The 25783-nt window shown below is 48.5% G+C and overlaps 1 non-coding gene and 2 pseudogenes across 1 annotated transcript; all 3 read left to right on the forward strand.

Moving 5' to 3' along the window:
- Positions 1 to 2675: 2675 nt before the first annotated feature.
- On the forward strand, positions 2676 to 2829 carry LOC149168332 (5.8S ribosomal RNA). The gene has a single exon (XR_016259944.1). It is a non-coding gene; the product is annotated as a 5.8S ribosomal RNA (ribosomal RNA).
- A 247-nt stretch (positions 2830 to 3076) lies between these two features.
- On the forward strand, positions 3077 to 5791 carry LOC149168333 (25S ribosomal RNA; annotated as a pseudogene).
- A 7100-nt stretch (positions 5792 to 12891) lies between these two features.
- LOC149168334 (25S ribosomal RNA) lies at positions 12892 to 13896 on the forward strand (annotated as a pseudogene).
- The last annotated feature ends 11887 nt before the right edge of the window (positions 13897 to 25783 follow it).

Below are 25783 nucleotides of genomic sequence, written 5' to 3' on the forward strand. Positions count from 1 at the left end.
ATAGCAGGGGTTTTCTTTTTTGGTTCGGGTTCGTTGGGTTTTGATTACAATGTGGGACTTTGTGGTGCATCTCTAGGGGAGCGGGTTTGGTGTTTGGCGGAACATTTTTGGTTGCTTGTCTCGAGGTAACTATGCTTGTTTTTTCGTGTGTGCTTGCAAGCCATGCTTATGCTTGTCCCACCCATCCTTTGTTTTTCTTCCCCCCAATGTGTTTCTGCAGGGGGTCTGGAAGCTTGTTTCTTGGGAGCCCTTCTGACGATCTGTTCAACCGGGCATGGTTGCTGCAGAGTTGAGGTGCTCGGTAAATACGATGGATAAATTTGGACTCATTCGTAGCGGTGGTGCTCGGTCTTTTGTTCGTTGGAAGGCATGGGCCAAGGGTGTGGGCTTCCATAGTTGGTTCTCTCGAAAAGGCGGTAGTGGTTGATGTGTTGCTTGGGTGAGCTTTTTTGCTCATGGTTGGGTCGAGGGAGTGGTTGCGCACGCGCCTGGTAGCTCAAACCTTCCGTGAGGTGAGATTGTCAGGGTGCGGTCAAGTATGGGATGGATGAAGAGCGGTTCAACCCGTTGGGTTGGCCACCCTAGTCCCTCTCGACCATTCCTCGACATGCCCTCGCGGAAGGGTTGGGTGTCGAGGTAATGAAAAACCCATCCCTCGGTCTGAGCTCCATCGAGATCGCAATTTTCCCCGCCGACCGGCATGAGGGTGGCAATCTTATCTCATGCCTCTGTCGTCGAGGGAATTCCTCATCCTCTCGTGACCCACTCCCCTTCTGAGGGAAAAAGAAGTAGCGGGTTGTGTCTTTGTTCCTCCCTTTGGATTGTGGGTTTTTTGTGGGACTTGCGTCATTTCTTTGTTTCGTGGTGTGTGCTTTGCGAACGTCCCTCTCTCTAGTGGCCTTGCACCATCGATGTATTTGTGGCCCGTGGCTTTCTCCAGCGTTGAGTGTCGGCCCGTGACAACTCCTCTTTGGAGTTTGATTCTTTGACCCCCGTTGACTCTCTCGCTAGAAAGGTTGTTGGGTGTTTTGTACACGGAGGGGTGCAATGGCGGGGTGGGTTTGTGTTATTGGCGGTAGTCTATTTGTCGTTTGAAGCCTTGTGCCGCTGGGTTGGGGGGTTGTTTGCCTCTCAGTGACGTGCTCCAGACACTGGTCTCATCGTGGCCCTTGTATTTTCTATTGGTCAATTTTAGGTTGTGATTTATTTGCTTGGTTGTTTGCTATGTTGTAAAGCTCGAAAGGGTGTTGTGCTGAATGCATGTGGGAGGGTGTGAAGAGGTGGGACGCTTTTTTGATTGGGTGCCTTGTTTGATTTCTTTTTGGTTAGCGGACATCTACTCGGGGTGCTGTTGAGCTTCTCTCTTTTCTTGGGATCTTTGTTTCTTTGGTGTTGTTTTCTTCCCTTCTTCCTTTTGCCCCTAGCTTTACGGAGGAGAGGTGGGATTGTTGTGGATTGGTGTTCGAGAGGGATGAAAAGCAGTGCGAGATCCCAGGGTGGCCACCCTAGTCCTTCTCGATCACCGTCCCCTGCAGTTCCCCCCTTTTTCTGAGGGCGTGGGGTTTGGGAAGCTTGTTCTCTGTTTGAGCCTCCCCTTGTGAGCCGGTAGCCACGTTTGATATCTCTTGCTTTCCTGTTTTTTTCTTCCCTTCTTACTTTTGTCCCCTTGGCTTTACGGAGAAAAGGTGGGATTGTTGTGGGTTGGTGTTCAGGAAGGACGAAAAGCAGTGCGAGTTCCGAGGGTGGCCACCCTAGTCCTTCTTGATCGCCGTCCCCTGCAGTTCCCCCCCTTTTTGTGAAGGCACGTGGGTGGGGAAGCTTGTTCTCTGTTTGAGCCTCCCCCTATGAGCTGGTGGATGTGTTTGATATCTCTCTTTATTTAATGTTGTTTTCTTCCCTTCTTCCTTTCGGCCCCTAGCGTTATGGAGAAAAGGTGGGATTGTTGTGGATTGGTGATCGGGAAGGACGAAAAGCAATGCGAGTTCCCAAGGTGGCCACCCTAGTCCTTCTCGATCATCGTCCCCTACAGTTCCCCCCTTTTTGTGAAGGCACGGGGTTGGGGAAGCTTGTTCTCTGTTTGAAGCCTCCCCTTGTGAGCCGGTAGCCACGGTTGATATATCCCTTTCTCTCTTGTTGTTTTCTTCCCTTCTTCCTCGTGGCCCCTAGCGTTACGGAGAAAAGGTGGGATTGTTGTGGATTGGTGTTCCGGAAGGACGAAACGCAGTGTGAGCTCCTGGGGTGGCCACCCTAGTCCTTCTTGATCATCGTCCCCTTCAGTTCCCCCCTTTTGCCAAAGGCACGGGGCTTTGGGAGGCTTGTGCCTTGTTTGTGCTTTGTTTTCTACCCTTTTCTTCCTTTCGGTCCCTAACTCTACGGAGAAAAGGGGGAATCGTTGTGGGCTGGTGTCGGGGAAGGGCTAAAAGCAGTGCGAGCTCCCGGGGTGGCCACCCTAGTCCTTCTCGATCGTTGTTCCACGCATTTCCCCCCTTTTTGCGAGGGCGTGGGGCTGGGGGAGATTGTCCTCTGTTCGAGCCTCCCCCTGTGAGGGGGTTAGACACCTTTGTTTCTCTTTCTCTCATGCATTTTTCCTCCTTTTGCCCCTTGGCCTTACATTTGTTGTGGGGGGTGCCCCTATTCAGTTTTGTGGCCGATTTTTTGGTAATACACGTGGAAACGACTCTCGGCAACGGATATCTCGGCTCTTGTTACGATGAAGAATGTAGCGAAATGCGATACTTAGTGTGAATTGCAGAATCCCATGAATCATCAAGTTTTTGAACGCAATTTGTGCCTGAGGCCTCGGTCAAGGGCACGTCTGTCTGGGCGTTGCATCCCATTCAAACACGCTCCCTGCAATATGCTAGGGAGCAGCGGAGCTGGTCGTCCGTGCCCCGTGCGGTGCGGTCGGCTGAAATACCTCAAGCGATGTTTCATGGCGTGCGTCGGCGAGCGGTGATCTTGTCCCCTTGGATGGGCAGTCGGCGTTAGTCGATGCGGCCTTTGGGTGGCATCGCTCGAACTTGTTTTGCTCTCTCTTATCCTCCTATGGGGTAGGGTGGATTTAGCTCCAACTTTGCGACCCCAGCTCAGGCAAGAACACCCGCTGAGTTTAAGCATATAATTAACCGGAGGAAAAGAAACTTACAAGGATTCCCCTAGTAGCGGGGAGCGAACCGGGAAGAGCCCAACATGAAAATCGGGCGGCGGTGCTACCTAAATTGTAGTCTGTAGAAGCGTCCTCAGCAGCGGACCTGGGCCAAGTCCCTTGGAAGGGGGTTCCTGAGAGGGTGACAGGCCCGTCAGCTTGGGACCCTGCTGCATCACGAGGCGTTCTCGGCGAGTCGGGTTGTTTGGGAATGCAACCCTAATTGAGTGGTAAATTCCGTCCAAGGCTAAATACGGGCGAGAGACCGATAGAAAACAAGTACCGCGAGGGAAAGATGAAAAGGACTTTGAAAAGAGAGTTAAAGAGTGCTTAAAATTGCTGGGAGGGAAGTGGATGGAGGTTGTTGATGCGTCTCGGTCGGATGTGGAACGGCTCAGGCTGGTCCGCCACTCGACTTGAGATGCAAACCAACACGGGTTGCTGCATTGTCTCAAGCGCGGGTGAATTACTGCCTGTCGGTTTGCTGCTATGGTGGTCGAGGAACGAAGCGTGCGCCCTTGTGGCGGGCCGTGTGCACCTGCGTTCTCGTGGTGTTGGTTGGCGGGCTTTTCATTCGACCTGTCTTGAAACACGGACCAAGGAGTCTAACATGTGTGCGAGTCAGCGGCTTTGAAAACCTACGAGGTGCAAGGAAGCTGATAGGTGAGATCCCCTCTCTGGGGGGGGTGCATCGTCGACCGACCTTGAGCTTATGCGAAGGGTTCGAGTGCGAGCACACCTGTTGGGACCCAAAAGATGGTGAACTATGCCTGAGCAGGGCGAAGCCAGAGGAAACTCTGGTGGAGGCTCGTAGCGATACTGACGTGCAAATCGTTTGCCTGACTTGGGTATAGGGGCAAAAGACTAATCGAACCATCTAGTAGCTGGTTTCCTCCGAAGTTTCCCTCAGGATAGCTGGAGTTCACGCGCGAGTTTTATTGGGTAAAGCAAATGATTAGAGGCATCGGGGGTGTAACGCCCTCAACCTATTCTCAAACTTTAAATAGGTAAGAGGGTGCGGCTGCTCCATTGAGCCGCGCCGTGGAATCGAGAGCTCCAAGTGGGCCATTTTTGGTAAGCAGAATTGACGATGTGGGATGAATCGAAAGTCGAGTTACGGTGCCGAATTGCGCGCTAACCTAGATCCCACAAAGGGTGTTGGTTGATTTAGACAACAGGACGGTGGTCATGGAAGTCGAAATCCACTAAGGAGTGTGTAACAACTCACCTTTCGAATCAACTAGCCCCAAAAATGGATGGCGCTGAAGCGCGCAACCTATACTCAACCGTCGGAGCAATTTCCTGGCTCCGATGAGTAGGAGGACGTGGGGGTCGTTAAGAAACCTCGGGCGTGAGCTTGGGTGGATCGGCCCCCAGTGTAGATCTTGGTGGTAGTAGCAAATATTCAAATGAGAACTTTGAAGACTGAAGTGGGGAAAGGTTCCATGTGAACGACACTTGGACATGGGTTAGTCGATCCTAAGAGATGGGGAAGCCTTGTGTCAAGGGTGCACTATGCACAAGCATCAAAAAGGAATCGAGTTAATATTCCTGAACTGGGACATGGCGGCGGGCGGCAACGTTAGGAAATCCGGAGACGTCGTCGGGGGCCCCGGGAAGAGTTATCTTTTCTTTTTAACAGCTTTCCCACCCTGGAATCAATTCACCCGGAGATAGGGTCCAACAGCTAGAAGAGCACCGCACGTCTTGTGGTGTCCGGTGCGACCTCGACGGCCCTTGAAAATCTGGAGGACCGAGTACCGTTAATGCCCGACCGTACTCATAGCTGCATCAGGTCTCCAAGTTGAACAGCCTCTGGTCAATAGAACAATGTAGGTAAGGGAAGTCGGAAAAATGGATCCATAACTTCGGGAAAAGGATTGGCTCTAAGGGCTGGGCCTAGGGGTCTGTGCCCTCAACTCGTGGGCTGTCGGCAATTTGGCCGAGCTGCTCTCGCGGCAAGGGCAGGCAGTCGCGTGACGATTGGGCTATGGGCGTAGAATGCCCCCTACGTGGGGCTTTTCCCTAGGCGTTGAACAGTCGACTCAGAACTGGTACGGACAAGGGGAATTTGACTGTTTAATTAAAACGAAGCATTGCGATGGTCCCTGCGGATGCTGACGCAATGTGATTTTTTCCCAGTGCTCTGAATGTCAAAGTGAAGAAATTCAAACAAGCGCGGGTAAATGACAGGAGTAACTATGACTCTCTTAAGGTAGCCAAATGCCTCGTCATCTAATTAGTGACACACATGAATGGATTAACGAGATTCCCATTGTCCCTATCTACTATCTAGCAAAACCACAGCCAAGGGAACAGGCTTGGCAGAATCAGTGGGGAAAGAAGACCCTGTTGAGTGATCAGGTGCTCATGTCCTAAGTGTCGTAAAATGCTCAAAATTTAAAGTGCTCAGAACTAGTTCAAATTTGAATGACTGGAAAGTGCTCGTCTTCTTGATTCTCGTGCCACAAATGGTTCGAAAAACGATTGCCGTATGAGGAAGTTATGGCAAAAAGAAGAATTTGTCAATAACATTAGAAATTTTAATTTTTGAAAAAAAATTTAAAAAGGAATATTCCACAGAATATTCCTTGGAATATTCTAGAGAATATTCCCTTTTTAGCAACCAATCACAGGCTGCCACGTGGCAGGCTCGGAGGCTGCCACTTGGCCCCAGGATGACGTCAGCAAGCAATGGGTGCATATTCAAAATTTTTGTGAGTTCAGAGTTTTGAACCCACGACCTATGGGTCAACAGTCAAGCGCCTTACCGTTAACCCACGGTCTTGGTTGTTGTTAGAAGGGCGAAAAGAATTTAATATAAAGTTTAAACTACAGTGGGGTGGAAACCAAAGGGGTCCAGCCCCTAAGGGCCAACCCCCCCTTTCATATGACCGCGACCCAGAACCAAGGGCTTAAGCCCCAAACCGCCAGCCCAAACTGCCAGCACGAACTCCGAAGAAAACCATAACATTAAATGTAAGTGCAGCATTTTGGCGGAAATTTTGGCAGGAGCGCCAAAATTGGTGGGCCCACCATATTTGGTGGCCCTAACTAGACATTAACTAAAGTTAGCTGGAGTTCTTTTAGGCTAAACTGGAGGGGATCATTAAATGGCCATAACTTTGGCTAGGAAAGGCGGTTTTGGACGAATTTTTTTTTGATTTAGGTATTTTCAACCTTATGAAGCCATTGGTGCAGGTCTTACTGCCATCTGAGGTCATTTGCAGAGGTTTTGGAGCCGTGAAAGTTCTAGGAGCCACCAGGGCCTAGTTTTGTGAAGACTGTATAGGGTTGCAGGTATCCATTGGAGGTGATCCAATAGTCAATCCTGAAGGATTCAAGTGTTCTGAATCTATTTTTACCATCTATTTCACCTGTAGATGCTTATATTCAGCTGTATTTTCAATTTGAGCATTTAATGAAAACAAGGACAAGCCTATTTGGGAGCTTTAGACCCAGCAGACGTAGCCCAGGAGGGGTGAACTGCTTTATCAACTTCTTTTACATCTGTGGTTGATTTATTTTGTAGAAAAAATTCATTTTAGTGTGTTAAATAGTAAAATGAAATAAATCTGCTATGCTTAAATGGATCATGAACAACTGAAAATTTCATTTTTTTTCTTTCTGCAAGACATGGAAATCTTTTAAACATGTATAATTCTAAATCGAATACCTTGCAAAGATCTTCTAACTGTCTTGCAAAGTATTGATGCTTACCAGGTTGAAACTTAAAAGAGGGGAAGGACAATTGACTAGAGAACGAGAGAATCCTCAGTCAAGGAAGGCCAGAGAGCCATCACCTCCACCTTCAATTTCACCCTCAAGAGTCTCAGCAGAAGCTTCCAGGATGTCTGAACATGAAGGAGAAATTCCTACAGAGATAGATCCAAGAGAAGAAGAAAGAGTCTTCAGAAAGGCTTTCTTAGACCTCACTGAAATGGTGAGGATATTGTACCAAGAAAGAAATGAGAAATTGGCTGGAGAAGGGTCCAAACATCCACATGAAGGAGAGGGCTCTTCAGGAGGTAAGAAGGATGATGATCATTCCAAGAAAGGACATGGAGGAAAGGTGATCCACCACCCCCATCTTCACCTTCTTCCTCTTCATCCTCGTCTTCTTCTGTTCATAAGCATAGATCCTCTGGAAAAAGTCCTTTTTTGAAGCTTGATGTAAAATTTGAATTACCTATGTTTAATGGTGAAGTGACTGCATAAAAGCTTGACAACTGGATTAGGCAGTTGGAAGTTTACTTGAGGATCCAAAATATGCATGATGATGCCACAAAGATTCAGTTGGCTTCTTTGAGAATGGATGGAGCAACATTGGTCTGGTGGGAGGCCAAGACTAAAGAGGAGATCAAGAAATTTGGTAAGGTTACCTTAACATGGCCTGAATTTCTGTTAGCCATTAAAAAACAGTTTTATCCTCTTTCTCACATGCAGAAAGCCATTATGAATTGGCAAACTTTCAGACAACTTAAGGGTCAAAGTGTCCAAGACTACACCCAAGAATTCAGGAGAAGAGCTCTCTTGTTAGGGGTAGATTTACAGACCCAAGAAACCTTGCTGAAATACATTGGTGGCTTGCATAACTACCTTAGACACACCATCTTGATGTTTAACCCTACTAGCCTGGACGAGGTTTGTGTCCAAGCTACCCATTTAGAGGCAAGGGGAAAAAACACATTTGAAGAGGGTAGAAACAAGCCCCCCAAGGGGAAAAATAAAGAGAAAGCCTCCAAGGGAAAGGGCAAAAAGAATGCATCTGTCAAACAGGAGAGTGAGAAAGTGATCTGTAAACATTGTTCTAAACCAGGCCATGAGGAGAAAAATTGTTGGAAATTACATCTTGAAAAAAGACCTCAACCTAACAAATCCAAAGGGAAACAGAAAACTGCTGCTACTACATCTACACCATAGGATTTAGGGGATGATTCAGGTGATGAAACCAAAATTGCAGCCATGGGTTTAAAGAACTTGAAGGGAAAAGAAATTGAAACTCAAGCCAGCACTAGTACCTCAAATTGCCATGTACAAGATCCTAATGAGGAAGAAGGAATTGAACTGTTCCATGTGAGGGTGATTTCAAAACATTCTAAAATGACACACTTTTTGATAGTGGGTCATAAGCAAACCTTATATCAGAGGACTTGGTCAAGCAACTTAAACTTGAGACCGTTCCACATCTGAAGCCATATCCACTTGGATGGATTTGCAAGGATGCAAATTTACAAGTTTCAAGAAAGTGCACATTGCGCTTTGCAATTACTGCACATTTTATTGACACAGTTGAACTTGATGTGGTACCTTTTGATATAGCAGGAATTGTTTTGGGAAGTCCTTACTTGTTTGACAGGAAAGCTATCTTTCATCGCCATGAAAACAAATATCATCTTTTCAAAGATGGCAAGGAGTTCATTGTTAGAGCTCATCGCAAGAAGACAAATATAGCGATGGTGAATGCAAGACAGGTAAAAAGGCTGGTCAATTCAAGTAAGAATTTTGTTCTTCTTATGATTAAGCCCAAGGTTGATGTGAATCATGAGTCATTTGACAATTGTGATCCAAAACTTAAATCAGATCTGTATGATGTAGTTGATGCATATCATGAGATGTTTCAGGAGCCAACAGGTTTGCCTCCTAAGAGGGATATTCAGCATGAAATCCATTTGCATCCAGATTGTCCTCTTCCAAACATAGTCATGTACCGCATGTCTATTATGGAGAATGCTAAAATAAAGAAGCAAATCAAGGACTTGTTGGACAATGGTTTAATAAGGCCAAGTACTTCGCCATGTGGGTCACCGATTGTATTGATTCCAAAGAAAGATGGCACTTGGCGTATGTGTGTTGATTTCAGGGCCTTGAACAAGATAACGGTAAAGAATCGTTACCCACTCCCAAGGATAGATGATTTGCTAGATCAGCTGAAAGATGCTCGATATTTCACTAAGCTAGACTTGCGTAGTGGATATCATCAAGTAAGAATTGAAGAAAGTGACATTTGGAAGACAACCTTTAAAACCAAACAAGGACTCTTTGAGTGGCTTGTGATGCCGTTTGGTTTGTCCAATGCACCTGCAACTTTCATGTGGGTAATGGATGATGTCTTGCGTCCTTTTCTTGATGATTTCATTATTGTCTACTTAGATGACATCTTAATTTTCAGCAAGTCTAGAGAAGATCATGTCATGCATGTTAGGAAAGTACTTGATGTTTTGAAAAAGAATCTGTTATTTCTTAAAATGTCAAAGTGTGAATTTGGAAAGACTTATTTGGTTTATTTGGGACACATAGTAGGAGGAGGTGCTTTGAGAATTGATCCTGCTAAGATTGAGGCTATTGTGAAGTGGCCTACTCCCAAATCCATAACAGAGGTAAGAAGTTTTTTGGGTGCAACTCAATATTGGAGGAAGTTTATCTCTAACTTCTCTTCTATAGCAGCTCCTATGCATGCCGTGACAAGTGTGAAGCATGCTTTCCAATGGGGAGGAAAGCAGCAAAAAGCTTTCGAATCTTTGAAAGATAAGATTAGCTCAGCGCCAGTCCTTACATTACCGGATTTGAGACAGCCATTTGAGATACAAATTGATGCTAGTGATTATGCTATGGGTGCAGTTCTTCTACAACATGGTAAGCCTATTGCTTTTCATTTTGAAACTTTTAATGGTGCTGTTGTAAATTATCATACATGTGATAAGGAGTTGTATGCGTTGGTACACTATTTGATGGGCAAAGAAACTGTTATACATACCGACCATCAACCCTTACAGTACTTGCATTCACAAAGCAAGTTACAACAGTCACGACACTTCAAATGGATAAGCTTCTTGCAATAGTTCCATTTGGTAATAAGGTACAAGAAATTTACTTTGAATAAGGTTGCTGATATGCTTTCAAGGCCTATTATTGGTGCTGTTACTTTACTTAAGAATGCTTCCATTGTACATGATAGTTACATAGAACAATATGCATCTGATGAAGACTTTAAAGATGTGTATGCTAACTTGAGTAAAGGGAATCATGTAGAGGAAAATGACTATCACATGCATAACAATTTGCTATTTCATTTGGGCAAGTTGTGTATACCAGAGGGGGAGAGGATAAATGTCATAAGAGAAGCTCATTCTTCTCTTATTGCTGGCCATTTTGGTGTGAGCAAAACAGTTGCACATCTACAAAGGTATTGCTATTGGCCTCGCATGGTAGATTCCGTTTCAAGGTTCATAAGAGGATGTTCATTATGCGCGACAAGCAAGCCTAGCAATAGGAAGCTTGGTTTGTATACTCCTTTGTTGATACCTTCTAGACCATGGGAGAGCATCTCTATGGATTTTATAGGAGGTTTGCCAAAATCTAGAAAGCAGCATGATTATTTATATGTAGTAGTTGATCGTTTCAGCAAAATGTGTATACTTATGCCTTGTAAGAAAACTATAACTGCTGAACAAACTGCTGAATTATTTTTTCATCATGTATGGATTCACTTTGGTTTGCCTACTTCCATTATTAGTGACAGGGATTCCAGATTTGTGGGGAATTTTTGGTCCAACCTATGGGGGATGATGGACACAAAGTTGAAGAAAATTACTGCTTTCCATCCACAAACAGATGGACAAACCGAAGTTGTGAACAGAACCATTGTGCACCTCTTGAGAGGTTATTACAACAAGCATCCCAAGCTTTGGGATGAACATTTGCACTACATACAGAATGCTTACAATCGTGCCAAGCACTCTTCCACAAACACCTCACCGTTTGAAGCTTGTTTTGGTTACTTGCCAAAATCACCTCTTGATTTCATTCTTGAGAAAGATGTTGCCATTGAGGGACATAGTGATATTGAAAAAGCTCGTTCATTCATTGAAAGAATTCAGCAAATTCAAGAACAACTTGAGAAGAGTCAAGGCAAGTACAAGGAAAGACACGAAAAGCATAGAGTCGATCACAAGTTTCAAGAAGGGGATGAGGTATGGCTGTACATTAGTAAGGAAAGGATGCAAGGAGAAGGTAAAAAGATGAAGCCTATTTGTTATGGTCCATTCAAAATCCTCAAGAAGGTTGGAAATAATGCTTTTCAATTAGATTTTCCTTCCTACATGCAAATGTATTCTATTGTCAATGTGGAGAACTTACGCTTGTATGAACCTCCTTTGATTGTTGATCTTGAAAATGTTGTTCAGCTGCCATCTATAGAAGATTTCTCGCCAGAATTCTTAGATGAGCTGAAAGAAGATACAATCCTTGACAGAAGGACACGCACTTCAAGGAGGGGCAGTGTAGATTATGTTCAGGTTGGTTTCAAAGGCAACAAACTGAACAAGGCAAAGTGGATGGAGGTGGACAGAGTGAGGGATCTATACCCTCACCTCCTTAACAGGTAGTTGAAGGCTTTTGGGGTCCAAAAGCTTCCCAATGGGGAGGCGTGATCAGGTGCTCATGTCCTAAGTGTCGTAAAATGCTCAAAATTTAAATTGCTTAGAATTGGTTCAAAGTTGAATTACTAGAAATTTCTCGTTTTCCCGATTTCAGCACCGCAAACGGTTCGAAAAATGGTCACCGTATGAGGAAGTTATGGCAAAAAGAAGAATTTGTCAATAACATTGGAAATTTTAATTTTTGAAAAAATAAAATTAAAAAAGGAATATTTCGCAGAATATTCCTTGGAATATTCCCTTTTCAGCAACCAATCACAGGCTGCCATGTGGCAGGCCCGGAGGCCGCCACGTGGCCCCCAGATGACGTCAGCAAGCAATGGGCGCATATTCAAAATTTTTGTGAGTTCAAAGTTTTGAACCCACGACCTATGGGTCAACAGTCAAGCGCCTTACCGTTAGCCCACGGTCTTGGTTGTTGTTAGAAGGGAAAAAATAATTTAATATAAATTTTAAACTGCAGTGGGGCAGAAACTAAAGGGGGCCAGCCCCCCCTTTCATATGACCGTGACCCAGAACCAAGGGCTTAAGCCCCAAACCGCCGGCCCAAACTGCCAGCATGAACTCCGAGGCAAACCATAACATTAAATTTAACTGCAGTATTTTGGCGAAAATTATGACAGGAGCGCCAAAATTGGTGGGCCCACCATATTTGGCGAGCCTAACTGGACATTAACTAAAGTTAGCTTGATTTCTTTTAGGCTAAACTGGAGGGGATCATTAAATGGCCATAACTTTGGCTAGGAAAGGCGGTTTTGGACGATTTTTTTTTTTTTTTTTTTTTGGGTATTTTCGACCTTCTGAAGCCATTAGTGCAGGTCTTACAGCCATCTGAGGTCATGTGTAGAGGTTTTGGAGCCGTGAAAGTTCTAGGAGCCACTAGGGCCCAGTTTTGTGAAGACTGTATAGGGTTGCAGGTATCCATTGGAGGTGATCCAATAGTCAATCCTGAAGGATTCAAGTGTTATGAATCCATTTTTACCATCTATTTCACCTGTAGATGCTTCTATTCAACTGTATTTTCAATTTGAGCATTTAATGAAAACAAGGACAAGCCCATTTGGGAGCTTTGGACCCAGCAGACGTAGCCCAGGAGGGGTGAACTGCTTTATCAACTTCTTTTGCATCTGCGGTTTATTTATTTTGCAGAACAAATTCATTTTAGTGTGTTAAATAGTAAAAGGAAATAAATATGCTATGCTTAAATGGATCATGAACAGCTGAAAATTTCATTTGTTTTCTTTCTGCAAGACATGGAAATATTTTAAACATGTATAATTCTGAATTGAATACCCTGCAAACAAATTTCAAGTAGCTTGAAATTCAGATCATTGAGCTTGACTCTAGTCCGACTTTGTGAAATGACTTGAGATGTGTAGAATAAGTGGGAGCCATTTTCGGCGCAAGTGAAATACCACTACTTTTAACGTTATTTTACTTATTCCGTGGGGCGGAGACGGGGCACTGCCCCTGTTTTTGGCCTTAAGGAACGTTTCAGCGGGTCGATCCAGGCGGAAGACATTTTCAGGTGGGGAGTTTGGCTGAGGCGACACATCTGTTAAAAGATAATGCAGGTGTCCTAAGATGAGCTCAACGAGAACAAAAATCTCGTGTGGAACAAAAGGGTAAAAGCTCATTTGATTTTGATTTTTAGTACGAATACAAACCTTGAAGGCGTGGCCTATCGATCATTTAGATTTTCGGAATTTGAAGCTAGAGGTGTCAGAAAATATATGACAGGATAACTGGCTTGTGGCAGCCAAGCGTTCATAGCGACGTTGCTTTTTGATCCTTCGATGTCGGCTCTTCCTATCGTTGTGAAGCAGAATTCACCAAGTGTTGGATTGTTCACCCACAAATAGGGAACATGAGCTGGGTTTAGACCGTCGTGAGATAGGTTAGTTTTACCCTACTGATGAACTGCACCACAATAGTAATTCAACTTAGTACGAGAGGAACCGTTGATTCACACAATTGGTCATCGCGCTTGGTTGAAAAGCCAGTGGCGTGAAGCTACCGTGTGTCAGATTATGACTGAACACCTCTAAGTCAGAATCCACGCTAGAAGCGGTGCATGTCACTCTTCGACTGTATCTCAACTAGGGGCGTCGCTTTGTCACCCCCAGGGGCCCGTGTCATTTGCAAACCACGGCCGTCAAGCATCTCGGTCGGGGCAGATTTAAAGTTCAATTCCAAACATTCGTTGAGAAGAATCCTTTGCAGACGACTTAAATACGTGACGGGGTATTGTAAGTGGCAGAGTGGCCTTGCTGCCATGATCCACTGAGATTCAGCCCTTGGTCACCTCGATTCAAAGCTTCGCTCTTGTCACAAACAAAATCCGGGCAACCCTCTCGTGCCTTTGCCTCTTCCTCCAGACGAAAATTTTTCATTGCTTGTGGGCGGGAAATTTGGGGTTTCCACGCCGCGACGGAAAGGGCGCCGAAGCCCAGGAAAACTGGGGTTTCCATGGTGCGCCCCGGCACCGAAAATTTGGGGTTTCCACTGGGCTCCTAAAATTCAAGGCTTCCATATCGCACCAAAAATTTGGGGTCTCCACCCGGCGCCTAAAATTTGGGGTTTCCACCGGGCTCCTAAAATTCGAGGCTTCCATGTCACGCCAAAAATTTGGGGTTTCCACCCGGCACTTAAAATTTGGGGTTTCCACCCGACGCCTAAAATTTGGGGTTTCCACCAAACCCAGCAGCTAAAATTTGGGGGTTCCACCCGGCGTAGAAAAAAAAATTGGGGTTTCCACCCAACGCAAATTTTTTTGGGGTTTACAAGTCGCACCCAAGCCTGGGGAAACTTGGGGTTTCCATGTCGCGCCCCGGCGCCCAAGCCGGGGGAAACTTGGGGTTTCCATGTCGCGCCCCGACCGAAACCGGTGGTGCCCAAGCCTGGGGAAACTTGGGGTTTCCGAGTCGCGCCACGACCGAAACCGGCGGTGCCCAAGCCTGCAGAAACTGGGGGTTTCCAAGTCACGCCCCGGCGCCCAGGCCTGGGGAAAGTTGGGGTTTCCATGTCGCACCATGACCGAAGCTGACAGCGCCCAAGCCTGCGGAGACTCGGGGTTTTCCATGTCGCGCCCTGGTGCCCAAGCCTAGGAAGCTTGGGGTTTCCATGTCCCACCCTTTGATGGAACCACAGGTTTCCGCATTTTACGGCACGAGGGAAACGTGGGGAACTTGGGGTTTCCATGATGATGAAAACCAGCTCGCAAGTCTCGGGAACTTGGCGTGTTTAGAAACCGTTGCCCAAGTCTGGGGAACTCGTTGTTTCCATGTCGCGGCACACCCTGAATCGCCCGAGAGTCTGTGGAACTTCGGATTTCCATGTCGTGGGGCCACAAAGAGTCGCAAAAGTCTGGGGAACTCGGGGTGTCCATTTTGCGGCGCGATGAAAACTACTACCCAAGTCAGCAGACACACACGGGGTTTCCATTTCGCGTCACAACAAAAATTGCTACCCAAGTCTGGGAAACGCGATGTAAGGACCTGTGGTTCGATTTCTCCCCATCGGTGCGAAGTGTGAACTATATGACCAAAATGTGCGAAGGGACATAAGTATAATGCACATTAGAGGTGGAGTGATGGTTGGTTTATAGCGTGGGAGCGTTTGGCATAACCCACGGGCCCACTTACATGTTGGGGCGACTTGAACGAAGGATTGTTTGCTAACCAACAATCGGATGGCAAGTTTGTGACGTGTAAGGGCGTTTTGGCACACGGTGGTCGAGTCAGCCTTGGTAGCGACTCGCCCAACGACTCGTATAAATATGGCAAGGCATTGGAGGATTTGGCATTCATTCGAAGATGGACATTTGAACATGAGCATTCGGTGATCAAGAAAAAAGTGTGAAGTAGTGGAGCGTGTTTCAAAAGAGGCACGGGCATATATGCGCCTGCTCTTGGGCAAGCACACACGATACGCACATGTTTCGGTTATCGGGCGAGGGCGCGGGTAAGGAAGGCACCTGCCATTCTATGTGACATGGGGTGTCTCTCGTAGGTCGCCCGCCTGTCGTGGAAGAAGAAACGTGGAGGTGTCTTGGGTGACTCGGGTAAGTCGCCCACCCATCGTGCAAAAGGAAATGGAGGGTGATTCGAGTGAGGTCGCCTGCCCGTCATGCAGTGGTAAACGAGGTTCGGTCGAGGAGTACGGTTGGCAGCTCGTGTGAGGGCGCACCCGCCCAGCTTGGGCAAGGAACTTGGTTGGCACAGGGAGGTGTTGCCTATTTGTAAAATTGGCTAAGTATGAAACTTGGTGTTTCCCATGTATACTTGTAAAGCCTCATAAATATTGTAGAGTTGAATAATAGATTGTATTCGGGCAGACTCATTGTTCAGGGAGTTGCCCCTCCCTTTATACTGCGCAATTGTGTTCTTCATGTATAATCGTTGATGATAATGAATGTGTATGGGTGTTCATTGGTATAAAGGAAACATAATAATACTTGGTTGCGAAAAACAAACTAAGTAGACTAATGGTTGGGCGTAGTCCATGAACATAAGTATTGGTGAAAAGAAAGTGTTCGGTGGCGCCGCACCTCGCCAAGTACGGCTGAAAGACTACTGTAGGCCTGGGGGCGTGACACGCGGGGTTCCCATGTTGCTCGCACCATGTTGGGCGTGGCGCACGCCCCTTGATACCTGCATGATGGGCGAGCCACCGACGGAAGGCGCGCGGGCGACCCTTGTTGCGTGCCTGGATGAAAGAGGTGACCATGTGCAGATGAGTTAGGATGCGGGCAGGTGTGCGACGTGCGGCGACGGGTGTAATCGGCGAGGTGTTGGAGCCGACCCATGGGTGCGACGGTGCACACGAATGGATGCGGATGTTCGTTGGAATGGGCCGTGTCGAGGTTATGTGGCAGGTCAGCCGGGCATGCATGTTGATGGAGCCTACCCTTGTTATCCTCGAGAGACACAACCCTTAGGCGAAAGGATGCGTATAAGTATGGAGGATGGCGTTAAATGAAGGGACATCAAACTCAGACTTCCACATCACAGAACAAGTGTGAAGGAAAGAGTTGGGTGAAAACGGAAGGAAGATAAGGACGCGGGTAAGAGGGCTGCACCGGCGGGTGGATTACAGAAGGCGGGTCGGGCTTGGTAGTGTGGACAAGCAGAGCGGGGCGGGTTACTGTCCGGGCAGGCAGGCCAAACTGCATGCGGGCCTTGCGCCCTCACTATGGACCGCACTGACGATCAGAGTTTGGGTGCCACAGAAGGGAAAGTCGGGTGGAAAGGTTCGCAGTTTAGGTGTGGAGTTGTGTCGTGCAGGGCGCGGGCCAGTGCAGCACGACCACACGACACGACAGGTTGAAAGAATAATTGAAGAAGATAAATTTATGGTAAGTTATTTTCGTTGCATTGTAAAGAACACTTATTGGAAAATTGACCGAGTGTTGAAGTAGGCACAGACCGTGTACTCAAGTATTGGTAAAAAGAAAAAGTACGGCGGTGCCGCACCCGCTTATGCGTGGTTGAAATACTACCACTAGGATAGGAGCGTGACATGGGGTCTCCCAGTCCCTCCTCGACAAAGGTTACCAAATTGTGGGGAACGCGGGGATTCCATGTCCCACCTTGTCGAAAGCATCCCAGGCGCGGGAAATTTGCGGTTCCCATGTCTCGTCACAATGGTAATCGCCCTAGGTGCAGTAAACTTGGTGTACATCGAGCTTGCAACCTCACATCAAGAAAAAGGCTCAGTTGGTCAAGAGAATGAAGGTTTCTTCATTGGTAAAGGATCTCGCTAAGGATCAAAGGTTGGAGTCTCTTCTAGAGCTAGTCCACCACGGACTATCACAAGTTGAAAGGAGGACAGAGTGTCGGGGAACGAAGCACCGAAGAAACAAAGTGCAGAGAGGAGGAAGGAATCGACTTGTGCTTGGGGGATATTATTGTCAAGGGTCTAGGGCTTCGCAATGACCAATAAGAAGCTTCAATGAGAGAAATTTACAAAAGGGTTTTCCTCTCTAAGAGAGAGAGAGAGAGAGAGGTTTTTCCCTGGCAAAGAGCCAACATCTTGTGTTCTTGTTCTTATGTTTTTGGCACCAGTTTGATGAAAGTAAACACACATGCATTAATAAGAAGAGAAGAAGATTAAGATAACACGATAAATTGCAAAAGAGCTTCACAAATTGTTATCAAGTCTAGAAGAATCCTGCTATACCCCATTGCCCCAGATTCTTCAACGCGGTATCGGAGCTAAGGTGACACATCAAGGAAAGGGAATCTCAAGAACATTCGCAAGGTTGAAGCGTCAAGCCAAGAAGTCTCAATCACATCAAGGACAAGAAGGTCTACCATCTGTCATTCATCATGGAAGACTACAAAGCAAGAAGAAACACCTTGTATAAAGGCACCTACAAGAAGAAAAAATCAAAGAGGGACCTACATCAAGCTACACCATCTTGAAGAATGAAAGGCACAACGAGTCAAGTCATCAAGCAAGTCCATTTGAAGAAATCAACTTGAACAACATCAAGATCTAAGGAAGGCAAGCCATCAAGTCTTCAAGAAGAAAGCAAGTTCACTACATCTCAAACTCTATCAAGTATATTTCCCCTTCTGATTATACCTCGGTGTCTTTTTGCAAGGAAAGTAACAAATTGGTTGGGACCACTACATGTCCAAAGTCCAACGGTTTGGATGCCAAGAGTATGGATGCTACAAAAGGGATTGTCCTAAACTTAAGAAGGACAACAACAACAAGAGAAAAAGGGAAGAATCTCATGTAACTCAAGAAGTGAAAGAAGATGACAAGAAGCAAAAGAAGGAATATCCTCCTATGACTAAGTCAACCTCTTTTCTTAAAGTCTTCTTTCAAAGGGGGTAGAGGTCTCATTGGGGGTCCCATTTGTGGGATTCAAGAGAGGATGATATACAGGCAAGAGAAGATGAAGCAAGAAAGGCTACACCAATCGAGGAGAACTATCAAATAAAGCCGCGATGATAAAAGAATAATCAAGGTGAGGTATGTATGCATAAAAGTTTAGGTCATGTCATCATATATATTGATTGGGTCATGGGAAAAGTTCTAGAATCACGATCAAGAATAAAAGGATCTCTTTCGCCAACGACATGCTCGGAGGCATGTGCTACAGTGGAGTAAAGGTCAACATGAAGAAGTGCTCTCATAAGGAGTATAAGGTGGTTGACCAATCAATCCAATAAGATGCAAATGAAGAACATCGCAGTCACAAAGAATAAATATTTGACAAGATTCCTCAACATCTCTTGAAAGAAGGCATGGAAAATCTGATAAAGGAAGAAAAAGATAAAGGACCCTTGACACCTACAAAGAAATTGGAGATAGTAGGGTGCAGATAACCGTTTCCACTCTACAAATATGTCATGATGAAGAGCAATATCACGATGAAGTCAGGAAGTGCCACTAAATCAAACTACGGGAACAAGTGACTACAACTAAGCATCCATGTGATAAGTGTTATGAAGGATAGACAAGGTGACAAAGGAGTAGCTAGATGATAAAAAGGACCTGATATATATCAAGAAGGCCACTTTCCACGAAGGGAGAAATTACATGACAAACCAGGGGGGAAAGTCATTGATGGCTGGTACCCTGCCAAGAAGAAGTTCAAACAAAGACTACATGACATCGAAGGAAAGAAGGAGATCAAGTGGCTGAAGGACCCACGAAGAAGACGTTGTTGATGAATGGACAAGTCCCTAGCTAAGAGGGAGTTCTAGCAGGTTCCCAACTACAAAGGAGCTTGGGCAAGTTGCTTGTCAGAGGAAACTTGGGCATGTCTTCCCCAATCAAGGGGAAGAGATAGACACAACATTCTTGTCTTCACTTGGCAAGAAATAATGGGAGGATTAGGCAATCATTTGGCATCTGATGCTCTTTGAGGATGTGTAGGGCACCCAAGACAAGAGTAGGCAAGAGGAGTGATATTCTTTGAGGGATGGTAACCCAAGACAAGAATTGTCCTGGAAGGTCATACTCAGGGAACACCTGGGTGGGTATGTACCTTTAGAGACAATGACCAAGGTGTTTATAAGCCATTGGCCTCGCCAACATTGTGCTCTGGTATTATGAGAGATAAAGCTGTTAGTCAAGGCCTTCCTATGAAAAATGTTGGCTAATATGATGCTATAACAGATGGGTTGCCAATCCGGTTTCTCTTATGTGAATTATTCAAGATTGAAAAATAGCCAAACAACTTGTAATGATTTATGAATACCTCTCTAGTTGAAAGGGGGTGTTGAAGAAAGTGTAACTGGGTTTGGTCTCCATAAATGTACTTTTGATATTTGTATTTATTCAAGAAAATAAATAAATAAATATATATATATATATATATATATATATATATATATATATATATATATATATATAGTATATATTATATTTGTCATTGAGTTTCTTACTCATTGAAATAGGCCTAGCACATGTTAAAGTATTATAAAGAGTCAAAAGAAAATGTTGAAGATACTAAGGGCATGTTACCCCAGGTATATTTATGTATTAGAGTCAAAGATATTCCTACCCTCGTGCCTTCATTCGGGTCGTGCGCCCGTTCAAACCACAAATTTCCTTCGGGCAGGCCGGGTCATCCCGTGTCATGCCGTGTGTGGGGGTGCACGGGCACACGTGGGCGTGTCGAAAATGCCAAGTCATGACCGCCCGTGTGCCTTCTTTGTTCAGGTCATGCACCCATCGAAACCCCAAATTTCGTCCGGGCGATTCTGGTCGGCTCGCCCAGGGCGAGTCGGGTCGTGCCGTGCCATGTGTGGGTGCCTCGGCACACGTGGCCGTGCCAAAAATTCTAAGTCGTCAACGCCCATGTTTCTTTTTCACATTCGTATGGCCCGTTTGCCTGACGCTCCCTCGGGCCTTCGTTCGGGTCGTGCACCCATGGAAACCCCAAATTTCGTTCGGGTCATGCACACATGGAAACCCCAAATTCCGTTCGGGTGGGTCGGGTCGTGTCGTGTGTGGGTGCCCGTGCAAACGCGTTCGGGCGAGTCGAGTCGGGTCGGGTCATGCCGTGCCACGTGTGGGTGCTCGGGAACATGTGGCCGTGCAAAAAATGTTAGGGTGTGACCACCCGTGTGCCTCCTGCACGTTCGCGCGACCCGTTTACCCGACGCTCCGTCGTGCCTTCGTTCGGGCGGGTCGGGTCGTGCCATGCGTGGGTGCTCGGGCACATGTGGCAGTGCCAAAAATGCTAAGTCATGACCCCCCATGTGCCTTCTACATGTTTTTGCAGCCCGTTTGCCCGACGTTGCCTTGTGCCTTCGTTCAGGTCACGCATCCATGGAAACCCCAAATTTTGTTCGGGTTGTGCATACAAGGAAACCCCAAATTTTTTTCGGGTCAGGTCGTGTCGTGTCATGTGTGGGTGCCCATGGAAATGCATTCGGGCGGGTCGGGTCAGCTGGCACAAGGCCGGTCAGGCCGTGTTATGCCGTGTGTGGGTGCTCGGGCACACGTGGGCGTGCCAAAAATGATAAGTCGTGATCGCCCGTGTGTCTTCTGCACGTTCGTGTGGCCCGTTTTCCTGATGCTCCCTCCTGCTTTCATTTGGGTCGTGCGCTCACGGAAACCTCGAAATTTCGTTCGGGTCGTGCGCCCATGGAAACCCCAAATTTCGTTCGGGCGGGTCGGGACGTGTCATGTGTGGGTGCCCGTGCAAACGGGTCGGGTCGTGTCATGTCGTGTCATGTGACGGTGCCCAGGGCACACGTGGCCATAGATAAAATGCTAAGTTGTGACCGGGGGTGGGCTTTGTGCACGATTGTGCTGCCCGTTTGCCCGAATCTCCCTTGTGACTTCATTTTGGTCGTGTGTCGGAGCCCATGTAAACTCATTTGAGCGGGTCGTTTTCCGTGTAAACACTCGTTCGGGCGGGTCGTTTTCCATGTAAACTCGTTCGGGCGGGTCGTTTGAGGGCGCCCGTGTAAACTCGTTCAGGCGAAGTCGCCTGTGCAAAAATGTTCAGGATGGTCGGGCGAGGGTGTCCGTGCAAACCCGTTCAGGTGGGTCGTTCGGGTGAGGGCATCCGTGCAAACCTGTTCGGGTGGGTCATTCGAGCGGGTCGGGCGAGGGCGTCCATGCAAACCCGTTCAGGCGGGTCGGGCGAGGGCATCCCTGCAAACTCGCTCGGGCGTGTCGTTTGAGGGTGCCCGTGTGAACTCGTTCGGGCGAGGGCGCACCCGGGCGAACGAGCCCGTATAAAAAATGCTAAGTTGTGACCCGAGGTTGGCTTTGTGCATGTTCATGTAGCTCGTTTTCCCGGCTCTCCCTTGTCGCTTCGTTTCGGTCGTTCGGGCACCCATGCAAAATCGTTCGGGCGGGTCGTTTGAGGGCGCCCGTGTGAACTCGTTCAGGTGGGTCGTTCGGGCGGGTCGTTTGAGGGCGCCCGTGTGAACTCATTCGGGCGGGTCGTTCGGGCGGGTCGTTTGAGGGCACCCGTGTGAACTCGTTCGGGCGGGTCGTCTGAGCGTGCCCGTTTGAACTTGTTTGGGCGGGTCATTCGGGCAGGTCGTTTGAGGGCGCCCGTGTGAACTCGTTCGGGCGAGGGCATGCCCGAGCGAACGAGCCCGTATCAAAAATGCTAAGTTGTGACCCGAGGTTGGCTTTGTGCACGTTCGTGCAGCTCGTTTGCCCGGCTCTCCCTTATCGGTTCGTTTCGGTCGTTCAGGCGGGTCGTTTGAGGGCGCCCATGTGAACTCATTCGGGCGGGTCATTCTGGCTGGTCGTTTGAGGGCGCTCGTGTGAACTCGTTCGGGCAGGTCATTTAGGCGGGTTGTTTGAGGGCACCCATGTGAACTCATTCGAGCGGGTCGTTCGGGCGAGGGCGCGCCCGAGCGAACGAGCCCATATAAAAAATGCTAAGTTGTGACCCGAGGTTGGCTTTGTGCACGTTCGTGTAGCTCGTTTGCCCGGCTCTCCCTTGTCGGTTCATTTCGGTCGTTCGGGCGGGTCGTTTGAGGGCGCCCATGTGAACTCGTTCGAGTGGGTCGTTCGGGTGGGTCGTTTGAGGGTGCCCGTGTGAACTCATTCGGGCAGGTCGTTTGGGCGAGTCATTTGAGGGCGCCCATGTGAACTCGTTCGGGCGGGTCGTTTGAGGGCGCCCGTGTGAACTCGTTCGGGCGGGTCGTTCTGGCGAGGGTGACCCCGAGCGAACGAGCCCGTATCAAAAATGCTAAGTTGTGACCAAAGGTTGGCTTTGTGCACGTTCGTGCAGCTCGTTTTCCCAACTCTCCCTTGTCGGTTCGTTTTGTTCGTTTGGGCGGGTCGTTTGAGGGCGCCTGTGTGAAATCGTTCGGGTGGGTCGTTCGGGCGAGGGAGCGCCCGGGCGAACGAGCCCGTACCAAAAATGCTAAGTTGTGTCCCGAGGTTGGCTTTGTGCACGTTCGTGCAGTTCGTTTGCCCGGCTCTCCCTTGTCGGTTCGTTTCAGTCATTCGTGCAGGTCGTTTGAGGGCGCCCGTGTGAACTTGTTCGAGAGGGTCGTTCGGGTGAGGGCGCGCCTGGGCGAACGAGCCCGTACCAAAAATGCTAAGTTGTGACCCAAGGTTGGCTTTGTGCACATTCGTGCAGCTCGTTTGCCTGACTCTCCCTTGTCGGTTCATTTCGGTCGTTTGGGTGGGTCGTTTGAGGGCGCCTGTGTGAACTCATTCGGGCGGGTCGTTCGGGTGAGGGCACGCCCGGGCGAACGAGCCCGTATCAAAAATGCTAAGTTGTGACCCGAGGTTGGCTTTGTGCATGTTCGTTCAGCTCATTTGCCGGGCTCTCCCTTGTTTCTTCGTTTCGATCATTCGGGCGGGTCGTTTGAGGGCGCTCGTGTGAACTCGTCCGGGCAGGTCGTTCGGGTGGGTCGTTTGAGGGCGCCCATGTGAACTCGTTCGGGCGGGTCATTTGGGCGGGTCGTTTGGGTGGGTTGTTTGAGGGCGCCCATGTGAACTTATTCGGGCAGGTCGTTCAGGCGAGGGTGCTCCCGGGTGAATGAGCACGTACCAAAAATGCTAAGTTGTGACCCGAGGTTGGCTTTGTGCACATTCGTGCAGCTCGTTTACCCGGATCTCCCTTGTCGGTTCGTTTCGGTCGTTCGGGCGGGTCGTTTGAGGGCACCCCTATGAACTCATTCGGGCAGGTCGTTCGGCCGAGGGCGTGCCCAGGCGAACCAGCCCGTATCAAAAATGCTAAGTTGTGACCTGAGGTTGGCTTTGTGCACGTTCGTTCAGCTCGTTTGCCGGGCTCTCCCTTGTTGCTTCATTTCGGTCGTTCGAGCGGGTCGTTTTAGGGTGCCTGTGTGCACTCGTTCGAGAGGGTCGTTTAAGGCACCCATGTGCACTCGTTTGGGTAGGTCGTTCGGGCGAGGGCGCGCCCAGGCGAACGAGCTCGTATCAAAAATGATAAGTTGTGACCCGAGGTTGGCTTTGTGCACATTCGTGCAGCTTGTTTGCCCGGCTCTCCCTTGTCGGTTCGTTTCAGTCGTTCGGGCGGGTCGTTTGAGGGTGTCCCTCTGAACTCATTCGGGTGGGTCATTCGGGCAAGGGCGCGCCCGGGCGAACGAGCCTGTACCAAAAATGTTAAGTTGTGACCCGAGGTTGGCTTTGTGCACATTCGTGTAGCTGGTTTGCCCGACTCTCCCTTGTCGGTTCGTCTCGGTCCTTCGGGCGGTTCGTTCGGGAGAGGGCGCGCCCGGGCGAACGAGCCCGTATCAAAAATGCTAAGTTGTGACCCGAGGTTGGCTTTATGCACGTTCGTTCAGCTCGTTTGTCGAGCTCTCCCTTGTTGCTTCGTTTCGGTCGTTCAGGCGGGTCGTTTGAGGGCGCACGTGTGAACTCGTTCAGGCGGGTCGTTCGGGCGGGTCGTTTGAGGGCGCCCATGTGAACTCATTCGGGCGGGTCGTTTGAGGGCGCCCGTGTGAACTCGTTCGAGCGGGTTGTTTGGGCTGGTCATTTGAGGGCGCCTATGTGAACTCGTTCGGGTGCGTCGTTCGGGCTGGTCGTTTGAGGGCGCCCATGTGCACTCGTTCTGGTGGGTCGTTCGGGCGCGGGCACACCTGGACGAACAAGCCCGTACCAAAAATGCTAAGTTGTGACCCGAGGTTGGCTTTGTGCACATTTTTCCAGCTTGTTTTCCCGGCTCGCCCTTGTCGGTTTGTCTCGGTCGTTCGGGCGGGTCGTCTGAGGGCACCCATGTGAACTCGTTCGGGCGGGTCGTTCGGGCGAGTGCGCGCCCGGGTGAACTAGCCCATATCAAAAATGCTAATTTGTGACCCGAGGTTGGCTTTGTGCACATTCGTGCAGCTAATTTTCCCGGCTCTCCCTAGTCGCTTCGTTTCGTTCGTTCGGGTGCCCATGCAAAATCGTTTGGGCGGGTCGTTTGAGGGCGCTCGTGTGAACCCGTTCGAGTGGTTTTTTCGGGCGAGGGCGCACCAGGGCAAACGAGCCCGTATCAAAAATGCTAAGTTATGACCAGAGGTTGGCTTTGTGCATGTTCATGCAGCTCGCTTGCCCGACTCTCCCTTGTCGGTTAGTTTCGGTCATTTAGGCGGGTCGTTTGAGGGTGCCCGTGTGAAGTCGTTCGGGCGCGTCGTTCGGGCGAGGGCGCGCCCTGGCGAACGAGCCCGTATAAAAAATGCTAAGTTGTGACCTGAGGTTGGATTTGTGCAGGTTCATGCAGCTTGTTTGCCCGGCTCTCCCTTGTCGATTCCTTTCGGTCATTCGGGCGCCCATGCAAAATCGTTTGGGCGGGTCATTTGAGGGCGCCCGTGTGAACTCATTCGGGCGGGTCGTTTGGGCAAGGGAGTGCCCGGGCAAACGAGCCCATATCAAAAATTCTAAGTTGTGACCCAAGGTTGGCTTTGTGCACACTCGTGCAACTCATTTGCCTGGCTCTCCCTTGTCGGTTTGTTTTGGTCGTTCGGGTGGGTCGTTTGAGGGTGCTCGTGTGAACACGTTCAGGCGAGGGCGCGCCTGGGCGAATGAACCCGTATCAAAAATGCTAAGTTGTGACCTGAGGTTGGCTTTGTGCACGTTCGTGCAGCTCGTTTGCCCGGCTCTCCCTTGTCGGTTCGTTTCGGTCGTTCGGGCACCCATGCAAAATCGTTCAGGTGGGTCGTTTGAGGGCGCCCGTGTGAACTCGTTCGGGCGGGTCGTTCGGGCGAGGGAGTGCCTGAGTGAATGAACCCGTATCAGAAATGCTAAGTTG

The sequence above is a fragment of the Pinus tabuliformis genome, chromosome 4_2 (assembly GCF_031772625.1).
Source record: "Pinus tabuliformis cultivar Carrire ecotype Pingquan chromosome 4_2, CPIR1, whole genome shotgun sequence".
NCBI classification, from domain to species: Eukaryota; Viridiplantae; Streptophyta; class Pinopsida; order Pinales; family Pinaceae; genus Pinus; species Pinus tabuliformis.